This window comes from Pinus tabuliformis, chromosome 2_2 (genome assembly GCF_031772625.1).
Source record: "Pinus tabuliformis cultivar Carrire ecotype Pingquan chromosome 2_2, CPIR1, whole genome shotgun sequence".
NCBI classification, from domain to species: Eukaryota; Viridiplantae; Streptophyta; class Pinopsida; order Pinales; family Pinaceae; genus Pinus; species Pinus tabuliformis.
This window is the reverse complement of record NC_142300.1, coordinates 932,571,832-932,586,143: the sequence shown is the minus strand read 5'-3', so window position 1 is coordinate 932,586,143 and position 14,312 is coordinate 932,571,832.

Genomic DNA, 14,312 nt, shown 5'->3' with positions numbered 1-14,312 from the left:
AGCACCGAACCCACACGTGAATTCATAATCCATAATATGAAGATTGTTGGCATCATCCAACATTTTTTTAACCAAAGCAATCAACTGTTCAGTCTTGGTCAAAGTAGTAGGAGGACTTTTTCAAACTAGGTCTATGTAGCCAAATAACTCCTCTTTGGCCAACTCAAGTCCTTCAACATTTACATCAACATTATGACTATCCATGGCAAATGTGTTTGCATCTTCACCAAGATCCGATATTGCCTCTATATTTATCTCAGGAGGGTCATTATATGAATCAGTTGTGCTTTGATGATTTAGTAATTGGTTTGAAGCCATTGAATAGGAAGACAACCAACCCACCTTTATGGCATGCTTGCAAATGTTGCCATGAATAGACCATGGGCAATCACAAGTTAAGAAATTTGTGTGATGACAAGTGACAAGATATTTCTTATTAGGTTTAGATTGACTCCTCACCCAAAAAGCATGAGACATTTTCTCATGAGGGTTGCAATCACTATCTAGAATTCTTTTTTCTTTTTCCATTGATGATTCAAACTATTTCTCTTTCCTGTAATTATTCAAAAATCCTTCATTTTTTAGAATTTCCTTAAACTGATAATAGGGTTCAACATTTGTTAGAAGAACATATATCAACCAATCCATCCTACGAGAACATTTCTTTCTTCTATCAAATAGAAATTTTGTCTTTAGGTAACACTGACATGACTCCACATCATTTTATGTCTCCTAATTTGCATGGGGAAAATCCCGACAACCTTTTACCCACATACCTAATTGAACAAAAGTTGGGTTAATGAAGCTATTTCACCTATATAAAAACCAAAAAGAGAAATGTAAGAAAGAGTTTTTCAACTTACAAATCTTGTCACAAGCAACCCAATTCTTGTGGAAATAGTCTAGGAACTTCTCCTTGTTAGAAAATTTGTTGAAGAAAGCATTAATTTGATTGCTCACTTAAACACTCAAAAAATAATTCATAATTAAACTCAAATCACTAAACATCTCTTTTGTTATTTTTGTACTACTGGCGAATCGATTCACATTTTTTATCCATGCTCGACATACATGACAAACACACAAGATAACATTGTGCCTTGTGATTCTCCTCCCACATTCAATTCATTTCAAGCATGTTGTTTTCGTAATAAATACAATTTGTACTGTAAAATAATAAGAGTGAATTTACCTTAAAGCACTTATTTCAACGAATACATCATCAACCATGAAGGCATTAACTTTCCAACTATGATCAACTTGGTGACACCTATGCATGAGGTGCTCCAACCATAGTGAAATGTCCTATGATGTATTACGTGATGCCACCACCCATGCAACTGGCACCCCACTTTGTTTCTCATCAAACACCACGAGTGTGTACAACTGATACTATCACATTCAAAAAACATTTGAAGTCAACTTCAACTCATTAATCATTATCAATCATTACTAATCAAATTATTGTACTAGATCAATCATTCTTAATACACTCAACCCATATTTATTTGTGTTGAATGTTGAATCCATGGTTATTAGGATATTATTCGATAGCTTCACCATGGTATCCAACATCCACTTCATCTAAATTCCAACTATAAAAGGGATCTCTCCACCATTGGGCTTTTGATAAAAGAAAAAATCATTTGGGTGTTTTCTATACCAAAGGTTCACATTCATTTCATCCTTCTTATGAAACTGATACTTTCCTTTCATTAAGACAATTATAGATCTTAAAACATATTTCCTACACAAAAAGAAATCCCAGCTAGAGTTGCAACACCCATGTCAATTTTTTTTTAACACGCATTTTGCAAACCGAGTCAACTGACACTTCCAAGAAGAAACAACTCTCTACATAGGAAACTGTGTCCCTTGATAACTTTGGTTTATGTAGGGACCTAGCATGTCCCGAAGTGTCATGTTGGCCATGAAATTTCCATCTTTGGCTATCTTCACGCTCATACACATTATATGTTATTATCACTATCTCATGGATTTGAACCATAACTTTTACAATGAAATGGCATTGGAAACCCCTCTTTTTCACAAATGAGGATCTTCACTTCATTTCATCTTGTCCTCTTTCGTCTTGAGGGCAATATGAACAAGAATAGCTACATAATTTTTTTTTAAAATTCAATACATATGAATCCATTAAAAATGATCAAGCACTATTAATACCAACATCTAAACAATGCATCTTTTAAATCTTACACTTCATATAGAAAGGATTAGCAGTAGGCCATGAGCCTAGGCGTTTCTTTTGTACCTAGGTGACAGAACATGGAGCATTTGGATTCATTTCCTCTCCTCTAATAAAGTCTCCAATTGTAGTCGAAGGGATTTTTGCAATCCGATCAATCTCCATGTTTTTTCCATGTACTTCAAACCAATCTATATCCGTTCTAGAAAAGATGATCTTTTATTTAGGGTCTTGCACCAAAATGGCAATGATTATTTCCCATTTGACTTGCTTTACCATTTTATGACCCAATGAGTTGCTGCAATAGCCCAAAATGTGTTGCAACAATGACCCAACGAGTTGCCACAACTGTAAGGACTCCTAATTGTAAACCAGTGTGTTGCCACAGTGGTAAACCAATGATTTGCCTCAATGGTGAACCAGTGAGTTTCCTCAACAGTGAAACAATGAGTTGATGCAACAGTTAACCAGTCATTTGCCGCAATGGTTAACCAGGGTTAACAAGCGAGTTTCTGCAATGGTTGACCAATGAGTTTCCGCAACAGTTGACCAACACGTTGACCTGTGGTTTTTTTGCAATCAATTTTGATTCCTAACCTTGAAAAGAAACAACTAGTTGTGTTCAACCCAGAACAACCAGCTGTGTGTAACTCAGAACAACATTTCCTTTATATGATAGTCTAAATAAACTGGGTTTTAGTAATGTGGAGGATTTTGGGTTTTACAAGTGAGGTTCTAGTAATGTGGAGGATGAAGGTTTTTAAAAATTTGGTTTTGACCAGCACCATAAAAAACAACAAAAAAACCAACATTATGCTTGTTAACCAGACTTAGAATCTACATAGGTTTTGATATTTTCTATTTTGAACTTACAATATGAGCTACATTCGGGTATAAACTTTTTTCGCGATTTTCACATGTTCTTTACAGAATTTAAGCTCCATTCATGTTGAACATTGGACCGATATTTGCAATTCGATCAACACAGGTGGTTTCAATTTTCTCCATCTGAGGGTGCATGCTTATTAACCATACCTGTAATATGAAACTTGCGACATTTCTTGTTTTGGACTTTGTTGTTGGCGTTGAACATTAGACCGATATTTGAACATTGGACCGATATTTGCAAGCGGTTTCAATATTCTCTGTCTGAGGGTATAGGGGCTTCAAAATGATCCCAAATCAAATGGAATTTAGACTAACGAAGGTGGGAATTCATGGTGTGCAGTTACATGAGTTAGGTGACCCAGCGTGTCATCAGTCGAGCTCACTTGCAAATGGGAGCTCTTCTAACAGAGTATCCAGATGGCAAGGGAGAAAACAGATGTTGGATATGGAGCTGTTAACGTGAACATTTGGGGCGGCCCTACAAGTTTTTAACATTGGGTAGGGATGGGACCTGGTCATAGGAAGGGACTTGCTAACGGTGAGGGGGAACAAAACCCGAAGGGTGTTTCGTTATCTTACTCCGTATGAGTGTGGGTACGGATTTTCACACCTATATTGTATATTGTAGGCATTTTCATCATATGAATGCTAATGTATCAATCCTTTGGATTGTCAACATCATACGGTGAGGAAGTTTTACTAGTTTGATCAGACAACGCCATCGATGGTTGAGAGCATGCCTATGTATCAATCCTCTGGGTTGTCAACATCATACGGTGAGGAATGTTTACTGGTTTGCTCAGACAATTCCACCGATGGTTGAGAGTTCCTGATGTCACATTAGGGTCTAGTTTCCATGATTTTCTTTGACTTATGGCTACTACGAGGTCTATTCCTGTCTCTGGGGTACATCATGTCGTATTATATCGTTACTTTGCTGAAATGATACCCTATGATTATTATGATATGAAACTCTCATTAGTTTTAGGTTCTCAGCTCCATTTCACTTACCATCGAAGTTCCTTGTAAGAGATGATGTTATATCCAATTTACTTTGTATGCATTTATGTTATCTGATCACTGGTTGTTAGAACTTTGGTGTCCTACGCACAACTCTCGATATGAAAGCTAGAATTTACTACAAGGTATAAGAAGGATGTAAGTTTTAGTCCCTTCAAGTTATACAAGGGAAACTTTTTGTGCCTAATGATTGATTTAGTTGAATCGACTCACGGTGATGAGGACTGAGCTTGTAATATTGTTTGTGTTTTTGTACATGTGGTTGTACTCATAAAATTGGAAACTGGTTATTGGTATTATATAAGTATAGATTCATTTTACCTATAGATTTAGTATTTGTCAAGAGGGATCCTTCACTTATTCAGCATTAATGGATTTGATCTTTACTCATCAGTCCTTATGATAGATATATACAGTGGTTCTATATATAGTTAGTATGTGTAATTCTTGGTTGTCTGAATTGTATTTTTAAATGATTCAATATCTTTAAGCATTTCGATTCTTTGAACTATGAGGACTTAAATTTATAATCTGATAATTTCAACAAAAATTTAAATTTACAATTTTAACAAATCTTTATTGAATTTCAAACTAAATTGCAAATCAAAACATATAATAATTAAATCATTCAAAATGTTTTAATTATAGGTATTTATTTTTTCTAATCATTTTATATAATATATACATAGTTTTCTTTTTAACTAATATACACAAAATATATTACTTAACATGACTATTAAAATATATATTTTATGTGTGAATTACATTGTTCAAATATATATATATATATATATATACATATTATTTTATTTTATTTCATATATTGAAAATTTGTATTTATCATCTACATTGAATTTAATATTATTATTATTATTAATATGGTTTAAATGCCATATATTAATTTTATATCAAAGCCAATGAATAGTAAATGAATTCGTTATTTTTAATTATTTCTTCATATCTGTTTTCATGTCTTTCCTTTTTAAATAATTATTTCTTGTCTATGATTTAGAAATATTTTTATGCCTAGACGTCCATTTAAAAGTAAAAATAAAAATAATTTTCTCCAAACAAATTAATGACCGTCTAAACAAATGTCATGCATTTAAGAGTTCTTTATCATATAATTTGAATTTGAATGGATAATAAAAATTTAACTTTCAACAAAAAAATGATCACAAAGTAAAATTTTAAACACCTTTACTATTTACTAAAGCCAATATCCTTTCATAAATCAAAGAAAAAAAGGTCAATTCAACACAAAGAATCCAAAATTAGAAAATTGCTCGAAAATATTTTAATATTTCTTTTATTAAATATTTGTAAGATGAATAAACCATCTCTTATGGATATATTAAAACTTTTAAAGACAAAATATTTCCGAGCCAAAGTTGTAATAAAAATTATAATACATCAAAATATTAATTTGATCTCATGTAAAAACATCATTAAATGTAATATTAGTATTAAAAAATATATTATTATTATTATTATTATGAGATTTGATATTAATATTAAAAATTTACTATTATATATATAATAATAATATTATTAAATTTAATAATTTTGGATTAATATAGTATTAATTTTAATATAATATTAAATTTGTTATATTAGGATATATATCAATATATTAGGATATATTAACTCCAAATATATATGGGAAAAACAAAGATAGTGTTGCAGAGGTGGAGACATAGAGCGAGTGACAAGGGAGTGATAGAGATAAGGTGAGGGAGAGAGGAGAAGAGGAGTGAAGAGAGAGAAGGAGAGGAGAGAGAAAGAGAGAGAGAGGGGGAGAGAGAGAGAGAGAGAGAGAGAGAGAGTGGGAGAGAGATGGGGGGAGAGAGAGGAAGGACAAGAGAGAGGAGGAGAGAGGGACAAAGAGAGTGGAGGAGAGAGGGAGGGAGAGAGAGATGGAGTTGGAGGGAAAGATATGTTGGGAATCATGATTGTCGATAGAACAAAACCCACAGGTGTTAGTCAATGATTGCATCGCCTAATATAAGGATTCACAAGAGGAAGTTAGTCCATGTCGTGAAACATATGAGGAGCATTGGTTTATGAAATGTCCAACAATCCCCCCTCAACAAGAGTTGAATGTGTATCGAACTCATGACCTATGCTCTAATACTAATTGAAATATGTCTGGAAATTATAGAGGGGGGGTGAATCATTAATTTTAAGCTTCAAGTTTTGTTCATGTAACACCCTCCTCCCACATCTGCCCAAGTAACCGACCAACCGGGGTAAATACGTTACGCAAAGTTACTATTATATGATTTGAATCCCTATGTGTCAGTTAAGGAAGTGGAATCAATGGAAACACGCCATACAAACCTTCCACATCAGCAACAGAACTCCCAAGAGCCATCCCAACCACATAGGTAACCAACCCCTTGGTCCCACTACGTTTTTAGACCATTAAACCCTCATACGCTTCCTTGATATGGACAATCATGCATCTAGGAGGCTCTAGACTCTCCCACAACATGGGTATGCATGCGTATGGGGACTTTTCTCCTCAGACATGTGCCTGCGACTCTAAGATTTTTTACATTTTTTTTAGGCCCAAAGCCTAGGTCATTGCCCAGAACTCAATGGCGGGCTCAGAAATGAATTTACACAACACAACAATGATACATTTAGAAAAACATTGACGGGGACTAGACTTGACCCCTACTAGCCATGAAATGCATTTCGTCAAACAAGTCACAAAGATAAAAGCTACAAGTCTTAACAGCAGAGCTGAGCATAGGGGTCTCATACTTATCTGAGATTTTCTACGAGGCATTGTTTCCTTATCACATTAGCTTCATTATCATCTATTAGGCCATAGATACATTGTTCATTCATTTACAAGTAAAAACATGATGAGAGCCACACATAGCCACTGTCATAATACATGTGCATAACCAACATAATAACAATAGATATACCAAGGAAAAAAAACCATATAATACACATATAAACCATTATAATACTCATGAAATAACAAGCAGAAATAACCTCATATTAATGATGTAAATGCCAACCACGTTCGGGACTTCCACAAACCACCCAACCATAGACATGGTTGAGCTAGATCTCTCTTCAACAAGTCACTCAACAAGTCACCCCATGCCATATTCCAGGCATGAATGTGGGATCTCATAAAACACATCAATTAAAACCATCGAGGGCTTCCAGAGGTCAAACTACCTCAACCCATCAAACACTGATTCCACCTCATGGTCGGAAATCATAAACCATCACTCGATTGGTCTCTACCCAAGCCTTCTAGGGCTCTAGAGTATTTGTTCCAACCAAGGCTCCAATACTAGTAACTCAATCCACATCTTTCTCTTGGCTTCCAGAGCGTTTCTCCAACTAGGGTGTTGAGCTGCCTTTTTGTCCAAATTTTTTCGATTCTTATCCAACAATTCTATTCTTATTAAGATGATAGTTAGAGGCATTTAGAGACAATATCTATTAAATTAATAAATTCTTCTTGAAGAATTTTTTGTGCGTAAATTTCATTAATAATATGTCTTCTTGGTGGCAGATGAATAAGTCTAGCACCAATAGTGCAAAAATGCTTCTTAAAATGCATTTGAGTACGGAATGAGATTACTGTAGGTGAAAATATGAATTTTGTGATCAAATGGTGAAGAGTCTTGAAATTATGACATGCGGGTTTTGTTCAGAGCACCCTCATTCAGATAACCCAGAAACGGTTTGGAAAAATTCGACGTTATGAGGAAGCTATGGTCATGGGAATATTACAACACAGGTTAAGTACAAAATCTGGATTTGACTGTTTCGGCCATGGTTTTGATAAGCCTCTTATGCTCAAAAGAAGAAAACGTTGATTGGACTGAGAATGCTGGTTCATTAATGTTCATTGTTAGTGCAAGAAATGTCTATTGCTAGCTTCCCGATTTCTGGCAATATGAGAATGGTTATGTATGCAGTCCAATGCTACAAAATGAGTATACAAGTGCAGTGCGCATCCATGGCTCTGAGCTTGGAACATCAACAATATGGAATGGTTGTATACAACTACAATGATCAAGGCAAATGGTGCAAAGTCATCAACCAATGAATGGAGGAGGGTGCACATCCATGACCAAAGACGTGATTCACTAAAATCTATGCTAGTCCAAGTTTGGTCGGAGGAAAAAGAAAATAACCTAGTCCAATCACAATACAGGTTCTTGAGACTCACAACAGAATTAAGAACAACCCTGGTTTTCAAAGTCAACTACTGCATAAATGATTGTTTTTCTCTTACAGAAGATGTTGCTCTGAAACAGGTGAAAATGAAAGACAGGTGATAAGGAAGGATTGCATATATTTGCTGTTGAGATCTAACGCCCAAGCTGCTTTGGAGTGACCTTCAATGCAATTCCTTTCTTTGATATGCTTTGTAATAATTGCGGATATATTATAGTCGGTGGTTCAAAATCTGTTTTCTTTCAAATATAATTTCCCATTGGTGTAATATCTGATTACAGAGCTAGGGGGATCAACATGAATCCAAGCCTCTCACTGGATGAGAAATGGTGGTTACAATTTCAGCCTGACTTTCAAGGGAAGATCAATTTTGGTTGTGACTCTTTGTACAATAGGAAATTGAGTGTCACTGAAGAAGATTTGCACTCAAACAACAATCGATATGCTGCACTTCAACAAGGACATTAGTCTCAATGCAATGGCATTTCTTCGTTTTTGTGCTCTCAGACTTGCTAAGGAGAGCCTTATTTCTTCTTCAAAAAGCAGAGCAGGATTTTCCAAGCTTTCTTTCGATACTCGGCTGATGTTAGGAAAGTGCATTGAAATTTTTTTGTTGATACACTGTGGCGCTATGGACACGCAGCATTTCAACAACAAGTGTTGTTTGAGCCAGCTTCTGGAGTTACTCGCCCTCTCACTCAACGTTGTGATCGAATGTGGTAAGAAGCTGAATTACATACAATTGAGGTGTGCCAATTGCTGAGCATTGAAAAGGTCAACGCCGCATCGAGTTGTGCGTTAATGCACCACTGCGAGAAATGCAATGAAGTCAAATTACTTCCAGAAGTCGGGATTGCAACAACTCAAACTCGAAATTGGAAGAAAATCTTCTTGTTCTGATTTTAATTAATTTATATTAACCAAAAATCCTAAATTTATATTCTATGCAACCATCGATCCATTTAATTAGAGCAGCACTGCTGCTATATAAGAGAGATTGTTGTGCACGCATGAGAGGACAGGGATCACATAGAAGTAGGCTGAGGCTAGGATCGCACAGGAAATCATTGTATTATTTGCAGAGTCTGGATTTCAATTGCGCCATGTGAGGAATCTGAGCCCAGTGGAATGATCCCTAGAGGAGACCACTGGAGCCCAGCATTTAATTATTTAGCATTCATGTAATTTGGTTTTAGATTTTGCAATTAATTTATATTTTCTAGGCTAATTCAAATTTCTAAGATGGGTTGTTGATTTGATTTTTACAGTGAGATCGAGTTGGTTGTTCGGGCCCATCAGCGAGTTCGTTAGCTAAATTTCTTGGGATTTATTTATTTCACTGCATTTTATTTCTTGTTAGTGTGATTTATTTTATTGTATTTGATTTCATGTGTGAGAGATTTAAATTCTCATTCTGCAATTTCATTTTTTAGATCTCCTTTATGTTTTGATATTTAATTATGCAGGTTTGATTCATGAATTCAGTGATGTCATTATTCTAGAATTTATTTCTGAGTATATTTAGTTAGCAAACATTTATTTTATTTGTGTTTCTCATTTCCACTATTTGTTGTGTTCAATTCATTATCTAATGAAATAGATTTTCAATTGCAGGGATTTATAATGGAGATAATAATTATGATATAATCGTTAGAACCTATGATTTAACTAATTAAGATTATTTGGGCATTCATAAGCATTTTTAATCCTGGGATTTTAAATATTCATCATTATAATTTAATGCCAGAATTAGCATGAGGAGACTTTCAGTTCATGTTCATGAATTGTCAAGAAAAACTCTTTGAGAATATCTATGATCAACAAACTTAAATTTCGTAAACTGAACACTACCATTCCTTTCTAGTAGCAAGAAGTATTTAATGATTTTTCTTAAGTACATATTTTAAAATAGTTTGAAATCTAATTTGTTTCATACTTTCATATTTGCAACGTAGCTGTAGTTTGTGTTTACTTTGGAATGCCTTTTCTTGAATGATTTCCTTTTCAAATTATTTTGAGGGTTTTTTATTTTACAAATCCCTGAGGTCATACTCTGGCATATATTGTGCTACGTCTCCAAGTCTTACAACCCCAGATTGACAAATTTAAATGTGGGTGTAAATCTAGCATTTATACCTCCCAAAATTTTGGCACCGTTGCGGGGAGGCGTTGTAGGATAAGGCCTCATGATTTGTATTGCTTTTTCTTCTCAATTGAATTTCTGAGATGGGTTGTTGATTTGATTTTTACAGTGAGATCGAGCTGGTCGTTCGGACCCATCAACCTGTTCGTTAGCTAAATTTCTTGAGATTTATTTATTTCACTGCATTTTATTTCTTGTTGGTGTGATTTATTTTATTGTATTTGATTTCATGTGTGAGAGATTTAAATTCTCATTCTGCAATTTCGTTTTTAGATCTCTTTTATGTTTTGATATTTAATTATGTAGGTTTGATTCATGAATTCAGTGATGTCATTATTCTAGAATTTATTTTTGAGTATATTTAGTTAGCAAGCATTTCTTTTATTTGTGTTTCTCATTTCCACTATTTGTTGTGTTCAATTCATTACCTAATGAAATAGATTTTCAATTGCAGGGATTTATAATGGAGATAATAATTATGATATGATCATTAGAAACTCTAATTTAATTAATTAATATTATTTGGGCATTCATAAGCATTTTTAATCCTGGGATTTTAAATATTCATCATTATAATGATAGAATTAGCATGAGGAGACTTTCAGTCCAAGTTCATGAGTTGTCCAGCAAAACTCAGCACTGCAATTCCTTTCTAGTAGCAAGAAGTATTTAATGATTTTTCTTAAGTACATATTTTAAAATAGTTTGAAATTGAATTTGTTTCATGCTTTCATATTTGCAGCGTAGCTATAGTTTTTTTTAGAAGCTTTTCATTTTTTATTTGTTGTAGTGTGTTTACTTTGGAATGCCTTTTCTTAAATGGTTTCCTTTTCGAATTATTTTGAGGGTTTTTTATTTTACAAATCCCTGAGATCATATTATGTCATATATTGTGCTATGTCTCCAAGTCTTATGACCCCAGATTGACAAATTTAAATGTGGGTGTAAATCTAGCATTTATACCTCCCAACACAGGGCTTCTAGGACTAGTAACTCAACCCACTAAGGGCTTCGAGAGCATTTGTCCAACCAAGGCTTCGAGGATTAGTAACTCAACCCAAGCTAAAGGAAACATGCGAACCAACCATAAAAAGAAAGAAACGAACCCATAACACCATGACTATCTAGGAAATGACAAGGCTAGGAAAATCCATTGCCAATCCAATCAATCCTCCATGCCAATGACAGATCATAACCAAGAAACCACATGCATGCCAAAACTAGCAAGGAAATCATACATGCAACTCGGTACTTTCAAGCAAAATCCATTGTAGCTGTTGATCTTGATGTCCTCTTGCACTTACATACTTTTTCTTTGCCTTCTTAGTCCAAACTAGAAGTGTTCGAGACTCCCCCAATAGTTCTCTAAGAAAAATCTAAGTGTCCAATAATATGAGAGAGAGAGAGACAATAGAAGAGAGCTCGACCAAAACATGTCAAAATCTTACCAATTGATCCTCATAAGCCTTTTTATCAATGAAGCCTCTATTTTCTTTAATTTCCTCCTCACATGCAATCCATGACCTTTCACCTTCCTTTTCTCCTAATTTTCTTTATTTTCATAAATAAAATGTCAATAAATGCCTCATGCCTTTCCAAATCCTTTTCCATTGCCTTAGACATAATAAACGAAATGAACACACACTAGGATGTTTTTCCCACCATTAAGTTTGGAATACGTGTCCCATTCATGACCGAGTCTTACATTTTTATATTTACATGGATTTTTAACCAGGGATGTGACTGAACCCTCCCCCTTATGGGAGCACCGTCCTCAATGTTCAATGACACCTATAACCAACAAGACCGCTGAAATCAAAACATACTGCCCATCGAGCTTGATAACATAGCTCGTTTGATTCGGACTTAAACAGGAACACAACAAATTACAGAGATAACCATAAACACAGATATGCAACGGAAATAATGTTTCATTTCATTAATGTAAAATACTGAAATATGCTTACAAACAGTAATGGAAATAAACTAGCTAGGGCGATGGTAGCTTATCTCTGAGAAGAGATGTGGTGGCTACATGCCTCTGAACTGTGTTACAATGAGGCTCGAAGGCCTATTTATTGTTGAGAAACAATGGAAAACCCTTAACATTCCAAAACCTAACCCTAGAAGATGAAATGCCAAACTGTGGGCCCCGTTTGGGTAAATTGGTACACCAACTTCCCGGGGTCGTAACTTTGGCATACGATCTCCATTTGACGTGTACAATAGCTCGTTAGAAAGATCTATCCGAGCACTACCACTTTGGGAGGCAACATCGGTCCATGGACCCATGTTGCCCCAAATTTCCCAAAAAACGTCGTTTAGGGCCTCAAAACGGCTCCAGAAGTTCAGGACCCGAAAAACTGCTAAAAATAGTAAGTTGTGCTACAATTAAGGAAACTGAAAATGCTGAGAGAAACAATGGTGGGGGTCCAGGTGGACTTGGCAGGTGGCCACCAATATCCACCTGGATCATTCCTCCCCCCTTAGGAAGCAATGGTCCCCATTGCGTTGAGTTCCTCCATGAGATGAGGAAACTTTTGCTGAACTTGTTCCCTTGTGAGCCACTTGCCCTGGTGAAGGAGTTGGCCTGCTTTGACAACTCGATACAGTTGGATATTCTGTTGGCGAGTGTTCTTGATCTGTGTGTCCATGATCCGATTAGTTGCAGCTTGTTCCATGCAATCTGGATTTAATTCTGTGGGTGTGAGCTGTTCTGCAATGTTGGATGTGTCTAGCAATGGTGGAAAGTATGGCCGAAGGCGGTCCACATTGAACACTGGGTGCAGGCCAAGGAATGGGGGAATGCTGAGCTCAAATGCATTGTCTCCCACAGCCTTAGTAATGGTGTAAGGACCATATCGGAGTGGTCTCAGTTTCCGATAGGCTCCAGTAAGGCGTTCCTTTTGCAAATGCAACCAGACTTTGTCGCCCACCTGAAACTTGTGTGGCACCCGATGTTGATCATGTCGCTGCTTGTACTTGGCATTTGATTTCTCCAGAATGTCATGGACCTGCTGGCGAATATATTGGATGCGCTCAATGAAGTTGGTGGCCTTATCTGTTTCAGACTGGACATGAGCTGAATTTATGTGAGTAGCTGCAAGTGGCATGGCCACATCAATGGGGCATAGTGGCTGGAATCCCAAACCCACCTGAAAAGGGATATGGCCAGTGGAGCTGTGAAGAGCTCAGTTGTAGCTGTGTTGAACATAGGGGAGGATCTCGTCCCATGTGCGTGGATGATTTGAGTTATACATGTGTAGAATGTGCACAATCATCCTATTGACAACCTCTGTCTGGCCATCAGTTTGAGGATGGAAGGTTGTGGACTTCGTGAGTTTGGTGTCCAGCATTGACCAGAGACTGGACCAAAATGTGCTGAGGAACTGACTGTCCCGATCTGAGATGATATACTGTGGGATCCCAAAGTGCACCCACACTCGTTCAAAGAAGAGTTTAGCAGTGGCTTCTGCTGTGATATTCTTCTTGCAGGCCGCCATAATGGCCATCTTCAAGAACCTGTCGACGACCACAAAAACACAGTCATTTCCATGCTTAGTGGAAGGAAGGCCTGACATGTAATCCATGGAGATGGATTCCCAAGGTCGACTAGGGGTAGGCAACGGGGTATAGAGGCCGTGCTTCTTGATGGACAGTTTGGAAATGGCACAGACAGTACATGATCTGATGTACTTCCCAACATCTTATCGAAGATTCGGCCAATAGAAATAATTTTGCAGTACTGCCACTGTTTTCTCGACCGCGAAATGCCCAGCAGCCCGACTGTAGTGTGCTTCCCAAATCATCTTGGCACGCTCGCTTGAAGGAACACAAAGG